The sequence below is a fragment of the Epinephelus fuscoguttatus genome, linkage group LG21 (assembly GCF_011397635.1).
Source record: "Epinephelus fuscoguttatus linkage group LG21, E.fuscoguttatus.final_Chr_v1".
NCBI lineage: Eukaryota > Metazoa > Chordata > Actinopteri > Perciformes > Serranidae > Epinephelus > Epinephelus fuscoguttatus.
This window is the reverse complement of record NC_064772.1, coordinates 37,857,848-37,866,449: the sequence shown is the minus strand read 5'-3', so window position 1 is coordinate 37,866,449 and position 8,602 is coordinate 37,857,848. Positions and strand designations below refer to the sequence as shown.

Sequence of the window (8,602 nt, the reverse complement as noted above, 5' to 3'; positions counted from 1 at the left end):
TTGCTGGTGAGGACTCATCACAGACTCTGTGACACTCATCAACCCGTCATCTGTGAGTGTGCTGTGATGATGCTCCGTTTGGACTGTCTCTGTTAAACTGTGAGAGGCTGCAGAGTTTAATAAATCCTTGAAGCCAGAACTCATTGCTGCCCAGATACAACCCACACTCACAGCAGCAGCAGCAGCAGCAGCAGCAGCCTGTAGATGTAGAAGCATCTACAGCTGATGTTGTGTCTGAACTCTTCACACAGCGACACACTGTGCTTTGTTTAACAGTATTCATCATCCTGTTCTGTAAGAAGATAAACTTTATTCATCCCTGAGGAGAAACTTAATTGTTTCACTCTGTTGTCTCACACACACACACACACACATACACGCACACACACACACACACACACACATAATCATGCAGTTAATTTCTATCAACTGTGAACACATGTTTTCCTTCTGTTTAACACAGACAAAGTGTTTGGTTTGTCAGTGAGATCTGTGTTGACGTGTGAACACATTCACAAGAGGAGACTTCAGCACTGAGGAGGTGATGATGAAGATCGAGTGGATCCCAGTCTCATTTATCGTGTCTGAGCAATCAAGAAAAACTGTCAGTAAGGTCAGAGCGAAATATTTTGTCCAGTACAGACGTATATTTCAGGGAGGAATATGGTTGGCTGGTCATATAATGTTCTCAATAAAAGTGCATGAATAACTTAAGCTTTAACAAAAATATCAGACGGAACCTTTTGATGACGATTGATTTATCCTTCACATACCAGCAGTCAGAGCATGTGCATGAAAGACAAGCGTGCGTATCACAGCATGAATTATATTCTTTTCTCTGAAGATGATTTTACCAGAGAAAAAAAAACCCTGCTGCACTTTTACACTTTTGGAGACGCTCTGTTGAAATACTGTAAAAAAGACATTTTAAAACAAAGTTCTCTTCATTTTATTACTTTAATTATTCAATCATACGTGACTTTGACCTCCAACACAGAGGTGACATCTGTTACAGCAGGGTAAGGCCTGATGGCTGCGACACATTTTCACTCACATCGGCACTTGGTCTTTGGACTTTCACGTCCACATATGACGCACTAGGTATCCTGGGTGCATCTGTTGTTGACAATCTGGGACACTTCTTAGGTGCATTGTGCCAGTCTGAGACGCCAGGGATCAGCACGCCTGCCGCCCAGCACACAATGCATCCAACCCTGACTCCTGTCCCTGCCGGTGCTGGGCCCAGCAGCTCCATGTTACTTGCTCAGTGTGAGCCTGACCAGGCCCCATGGCCCAAGGCCACCAGGTCTGGCTCCAGAGGGGGGACCTGGTTTATCTATAACAGGTGAGGTACTCATTGTCCAAATTTTCTGATCTTCTTGAATCGCTCTTAGACTGGCCCCTCCGCTGGGACCACTTTGCCTACCAGGGTCTATTAGCCCCGGACAACACAGCTCCCTGAATCACAGGGACACGCAAATCTCTCCACCACGTTAATGTGGCGATTCTCAGAGAAGCTTTCAATTTATTGGTCCATCTATGTCCCAGCCCTCACCCATGGTCCTGAGCTGTGTGTAGTGACCGAAAGAATGAGGTGGTGAGTTTCCTCCGTAGGGTGTCTGGGCTCAGCCTGAGAGATAGGGGGAGGAGTCAGACATCTGGAGGGAGCTCGGAGTAGAGCCGCTGCTCCTTCGTGTCAAAAGAGGTGATCTGGTCAGAATCAGGACCCAGAACACACTGGAGGGATTATAGATGTCATCAGGCCTGGAAGCACCTCAGGGTGGACCTGGAAAGTGTTGCCGGGGAGAGGGACGTCTGGTGCGCTTAGCTCCTGTGATCTGGCCCCGGATATGTGGATGGATGGACATTAGAGATGCTCGAATGGCATTTGAGCGCAACCGAATCCTTTTGCACTCATCAATCATCCACCCGACGTCATCATCTTCTAAAATTTAGAGACCCGCACCAAACATTAAATTATTGTATTTACATTTAAATTATGTCCAGCCGTTCGTGCTCATTCGCTTTTCATACAGGCACATTTTCTTGACTTAAACAATTAAAAGATTATAGGCTACTTTCGAATGTGGTCACATTTCTAATGTAAAAATGACTCTAGCCTAATATTGTTTGCTCTGTTGCAATAATAAAAGTCTTTGAAGTAAGTCAAGTCCTCTTGTGCCCTGTTTTACGCAGTGTGAGGTCCACCTGCAATCCACCCAAAATTAATTACAATGTTAAATTTTACTGGCCCACCCAGCTGCAGATTGCGGATATATCCACGGATGTCACAGATATATCTGCAAGATTTACATCTCTAATGGGCGTGCATCGTGTCTTTTCAAAATACACTTCCGTTTTCAGAGGACATGCACAGTGTCTGCTTGTTAGATGCACACAGTCTTTTTCAAAACAAACTTACAACATCACTAAAACATCTTGTATTTCATTGTGCAACATACGCAAAAAAAAATGGTTCGGCTGTATATTCATACAGGAAGCAAGGACTGGGCTCCCGGGTGAAGTCTGGTGTTGTTGGATCCATCTGCCACCCTCCTGCCCGCCTGCTCTATAGGGACTTAGGGCATTATTAACTGATGCTGCACGATAAAACAACCTAACGCCACGAAAGGATGGACGTTTGTCGTCGATGTCTGACGCAGGAATCAACGACCAAGTGACGATATTTTACGACTTCAGAATGAGAGCAGATTGCAGACTGAAATGTTTTGCTATTAGAGATTCATAATCATGCAATTATTGTCACCTGTGATGGGTCTGGGTCTTTTGATGAGATCTGTGGTAACGGTTCTGTTGAAGGGTGTGAAGTGTTAACACATTATCAAGAGAAGACTTCAGCTGTGAGGTGATGATGAAGATCAAGTGGGTCCCAGTGTCACTGAGTGCACTGTTGCGAACTGTAATTATCAAACATTGTGCAATAAAAAAATAAACTTTACTCGCTGTGAATCCATTTTTCCTCCCGATTGTTAAAATGACAGAAAAAGACATTTTCAGACCATTTTTGTGGAGAGAGATGACGGAGCTCAACCATGTGAGGAAGGCTGGATTCAACAAGACCTCCAGACAGTTATGTGACAAATGAAAACACTGCTATTGGTTTCCTTTGGGCCCTGACTCTTTTGAAAGTATTGTATCATAACTGAAGATGCATTGTGTCTATGTAAAAGGCCTAAAATACATATTTCACTGCACCATAGAGCGGTAAATACCAGCTCTATTTCAACATAAATAAACACTATATATGCTCCCTTGTGTGTCATTTTGACTGGTCAGTTTGTTCAGTTATTATATTGAATATAGTTGTGTTGACCTCATTTATGGGTGTTGTTGTTCAATTCTTGGTTTGCAATTTTTCATGCATTTTTGGGTAAATAAAAACCCACGGTTTTGTCAACAACTCCTGTGTCCTCATTGCCTCACTGATTGGTCCCTTATAGATCCGTTTATTTAAAAATGCCCATCAGCTGTTTCAGTAAAGCTTCTGAGTTTCTGCTGTTGCAGATATAAAGGCTTTATACTAAATAATAATCACGCAGGTCTCATTTAATGTTTGTACGTTTTCCTACAAAAAGGATGCACCAACATTCGTACATATCCCATGCAAGCATAAGCCTGTAATCTGTGAATAACTCGACTATTTGGAAGGCTGCGATCACCTGATCAATGCAGTGACAAGAGAAAAAAAGGAAGTGGTCCATTAAGGATGGAGGTTGGGTGGTGGATGGATCACTAAACACAGAACTGTCCCCAGGAAGTTGCTGTTTGGGACTTTGAGTCATTTTAAGACAGGTCATCACCACGTTTCTTTTTCTACACCTCTGTAACTTTATGTTAAATATGCAACTTTACGTTAAGAACGTTACATAATGCATGAGGTGCTGATTTGTAGGATGTGATACGTACTGTTGTATGAGGACACTTTGCACTCTTTCATGCTCCATTACAGTAACGCAGCTCACTAACACTGTGTGGTCGTATGGAAAACAACAAGTTCTTTTGAGATCTTTAAGAATAAAGTAGAGACAGTTCAGCAGCACCATTTCCACTTGGAGCCAATACATTTACCAATAGTGAACAAACTGAGTGCAGGTTCTCTGCTTTACACTCGGTTTGTAATTTAATAACACACTCACCAATGGTAAGAGCATGTCCCTACCATCCATATCCAAATCTACGCCTATGAACAAAGTCATTTGTCTTGTGGATCAGGAGAACACAGAGGCAGTATTGATGCCACTAAAATCAAACTAACCCCGTCTTCCCTGGCTTCATTAGGCTTCCAAACGTCCACTTATCGAGAGTCCCTGAAAATGAGCTGTGAAGGTAACGGAGGATCATTGGATTGGCACTTCACTCAATATCAGCACGGTGAATGATGAATTGCTGTGGAGGAGCCACAAGAAGGCGAGGGACTGAACTGGACAGAGTAATAATAATAATCATCATAAACTTTATTCATACAGCACTTTTGAAAAGTGTTTCAAAGTGCTTCACAGGGCAATAAAAGCAGGATAAATGAAGCAAAAGTTAAAGCAATAGAATAAACGACTGAAACGGAGCAGCGCCAAAAAAGATAAAGAAGAAATAGAAAAGCAAACCGTTTAAGTGGTGAGACAAGGTGATGAAAATGTACATACATACATGTGTAAGGAAATACATGCATAGACACATGGATACATACAGACAGTACATATTCAAACAAGTGCTGCATCATACATACATATAGTACATTATGCACAAACAGACACATAACATTTGAACACTATGAAAATGTTATCCTAAAAAGTAATTTTTCTATTTGCTCATTAAAAGTTGATACAGATGTCTTCAAGTGCATTTGGGGGGTTGGGGATGCTGGCAGCAAAAGCCTGACCACCTCTGGTCACAGAATCGGACCTGGGAACGGCTTCTGGTTGATGATCTTCATCCAAATTCACACTCATATGATGTTGAAAGTTGCTTTTGACTGAAGCAGCAAGACAGAGTTGCAACATTAAACTCTGAAAGAGATGTTTGATCTGAATATGGCTGGAGGGCAGCCCAGCTGGTGTTTGAGTAGGTCAGGTGCATAGCATGGACCAGTTAATATATCTGTGTTGTTATTGATGAGCTTCAGGTAGTTTTGATGTGTCTACTTCTTGATTTCAACACTTACACAAGGGAGTCAGGCTGTTATGGATATTGGGGATGATAGGTTTATATAACTGTGTCATCTGCATAGTAGTGATCAGCTGTTACGCTTTTGCATTATTTGATCCAATGGATGAATAACAAGTGAGAAAAGTACTGGACCCAGGGTGGAACCTTGTGGTACTCCACAAGTAATGTGACCAAAGGAGGAGGAGGAGCTATCAAGCTGTATGGACAGTGTTCTATTAAGACCCGTTACCACCAAGCAGTCCGGTTCAGTTCAGTTCGGGACCCATTTTCAACATTTCCACAGTGAAAGTTGTGGATGGTCCCAACAGCAGCGTTCCTTAGCATCCCCATGTTTGGTCCCCCCTCTGTTGGGGTACCTAGCACACAGATCTGGTACTAAAAGGTGGAGCTAGAAACCCTGCAGTCTGATTGGTCAGTAGAGGACGCTCACTCTGGTTTTATGTAACCTCTGTTCATACATCAGTAAACTACAACTATAAAATGAAAGAGAAAAAAATAACTTCATTCACTGGGCCGACTGCCGGCAACTTTTAAGGTGGAACGTTAACTTGTAATGTTACTCAATGCATGAGTTGATGACGTGAATCCATCAGCACACCTTAAATTTCACTGTGACAACTTTGACCATCACTTTAGTTTTTATATGACACACACTTTTAGTAATGACTTTAAAAATATAGATTCATTTGGAGCGGATTATGTGAAGGTCATATATTCTAATCCTCACTTCCTGTGGGCTACAGCAACACTAAACCCCTGAGCTTGCCTGAGAAGGACTAAATGCACAAAGCTGCTATTTTGAAATATCCCATGGAGAGAGACGGGGGAGAGGCAGGAGACACCCCTTTATAGGTGGGGTACATCCAAAGATGAATGTCTGGTTATCAAACATTCCACATATTGTGTACAGAGGCCTAGCATGTCAGGTACTAACAACTGAACCAAATTCTGTGGGATTATAAAACTCAGCATTACAAATGTACATTTGACTTGTCACACATATTACTGCAGTATGACTGACCCTGTTACATAGGCACCATGTCTGAAGGGTTGCTTTTGGTTCCAAAGGTATCATACCGAAAGTGTTTGGAGGAAACGAGGCTTTACACAGATCAGATTTAAACCAGGTAAAAGCAGAACCTGAGATACTGACCCAGTCCCTCAAATGGTTTCACACATGATCACATCACATGATCCGACAGATCACATTGTCAAAAACCTTTTTAAGAATATGTGGCAGAAAGCTAAATAATCACACGTGGATCACACAACAAAGTACTTATCAATTACAAAACCAGAGAACGATACAATGTGCTGCTGCCATGTACGAGAGTGGGGCCGTGGCTTCCGTGTGCCCGGCGTTATGAAGGCCGAGCCCCTTGCTCCACCAATCCGGCAGCGGTGACGTCACGCTCGTTATCCCGCCGCCGACCGTTGACACAGAAGGCCGAGCCCCTTGCTCAGCCAATCCCGCCGGAGCAACGTCACGATCGTCCAGCGAATCACCTGCACACCTGTTAACACAATACACACACGATCTCTGGACAGAAAGAGAGGTCTGACTCTCCACTAAACATGATGATCAAATCCATACATAGACATAAACACATACACATAGCCTAATAAATACACAGGCGGCTGGGGAACGTAACACAGGATTGAGTCCATAGCAAAAGTGACTTCATGCTTCTTACTATTTCACGTAGATTCACAAATAATACGGTACAACAGAGATGGCCTCAAAGGTATACTCTGCAGGAGTGTTGGTTACTGTTTAGAAATGTGCTCACCAGCTGAAGTGCGAGTGAAAGCATATCCCAGCTTTTCCCACTTCCCATTTTCCCTTGCTGTAGTTTTTCAGTGCTGTGGCTGCCATTTCCGTATCTTCCTCTTGGACTGGCACCTATGCGCTACCTTTTATTAAGTCCCAACCTGTCCTGCAAACTCTGCCCCTGAACGTCCTGAACACAGCAAAATAAGAAGTAAATAAGAATATACAGGCAGAGGGCAGAAAAACACACCTCCACACACAGAGAGTGGGTCATAAGTGATGATTGAGGGATTACTGCTGTGTGAGTCCATACATTGTGTTTCAGGAAAATCCTGCATAGCAGCCTACACCTTTAACCTGTTAAATGAATTTGGCTCTGAAGTCTGTGATCTTCCTCTGAAAGTAAGAAAGATAATCTTCACATCTAGCTGGGTTGATCTGAAGTTCAAAATGTAAAGAAGGATTAACGACATGATTAATGCTACTGCACAACACCCAAGGGTTATGGCGGTGGTTTGCCGCTACATTTGCAAAGAAAGTCATTCTTGCATCCTTAACAGCTGCTCCATCAGCCCGCATCAGATTTTTAAGATTGCCAAGAGATGACAGTTGTTTATCAGATCTCCATGTACGCTCTGCTCCACAGCTCTGTCTTTTTAGAGTGAGAGTGTGCTCGTTAAGTCATGGGAAAGCATTTCATTTATGTTTCTTAAGTGTAAGAGGTGCACTATAATCCAGAAGCACAAATGTTACAGGGAGGAGCAGTGGGTGGAAACCTGAGGACCAGAGGAAAGAAAAGTCTCCATCCAGAAGAGTTGCAGAATTTAAATGAAAAACGTGAGCATGGACATAACAGTGCAAACTCTGAGGTGTTTGTATGATGGACACATTGAAATTGATGCTTTGGTGATCAGATATGTGACCAGGGCACAAAAAGGCCCCGAATACAGACGTCCAACAACACCATCACCCAGAGAAAACCCCCAAAACACACTTTTTTTATATGTATAAATATAAGGAGAAGGAGCAGGGGCGTGGCTTTCAGGTTTCAAAATTTAATTACTTTTATTTAAAAGTCACAAATACCAATCATCCGTCCATCCAACCATTTTCATCGGGCAGGTCGTGGGGGCAGCAGGCCAAGCCAAGCACCCCAGACGTCCCTCTCCCCAGCAACACTTTCCAGCTCCTCCTGGAGGACCCAGAGGTGTTCCCAGACCAGATGAGATATGTAATCCCTCCAGCATGTTCTGGGTCTGCCCCGGTCTGGCGCAGTGCCCACATCACTGCAGATGCTGCACCAAATCGCCAATCCATCTCATGCGCCATTCTTCCCTCACTACTGAACAAGACTCCAAGATACCTGAACTCTAACTCGAACTCTAAAAGTTCTACCTTGAACTTTAACATGGATTAGTGTATTGAGATCTTACTACCCCTGGGTGTCATTACAAAGGGTCCACAAACGAGGACAGTTAAGCACAGTGAAGCTAATGTCCAGTGAACCCAAAATGTGACATCCTCATATGAGGATGCAGGGCCTCAGGGGGTTATGGGAAATGTAGGAGTGTTTTCAGAGTTTGCCATAGTGTAAACTAAGACGCAGGATAACTTCAGCTGTGCTGCACAGACTGAAACTCTCCTGTG

At 43.2% G+C, this 8,602-nt stretch overlaps 1 protein-coding gene across 1 annotated transcript in view; it reads right to left on the bottom strand.

The window, feature by feature from the left end:
* The window catches only part of LOC125882018 (uncharacterized), a 381,147-nt gene that overhangs the window by 98,763 nt on the left and 273,782 nt on the right, over positions 1-8,602 (bottom strand). The gene's annotated exons all lie outside the window — the stretch shown is intronic.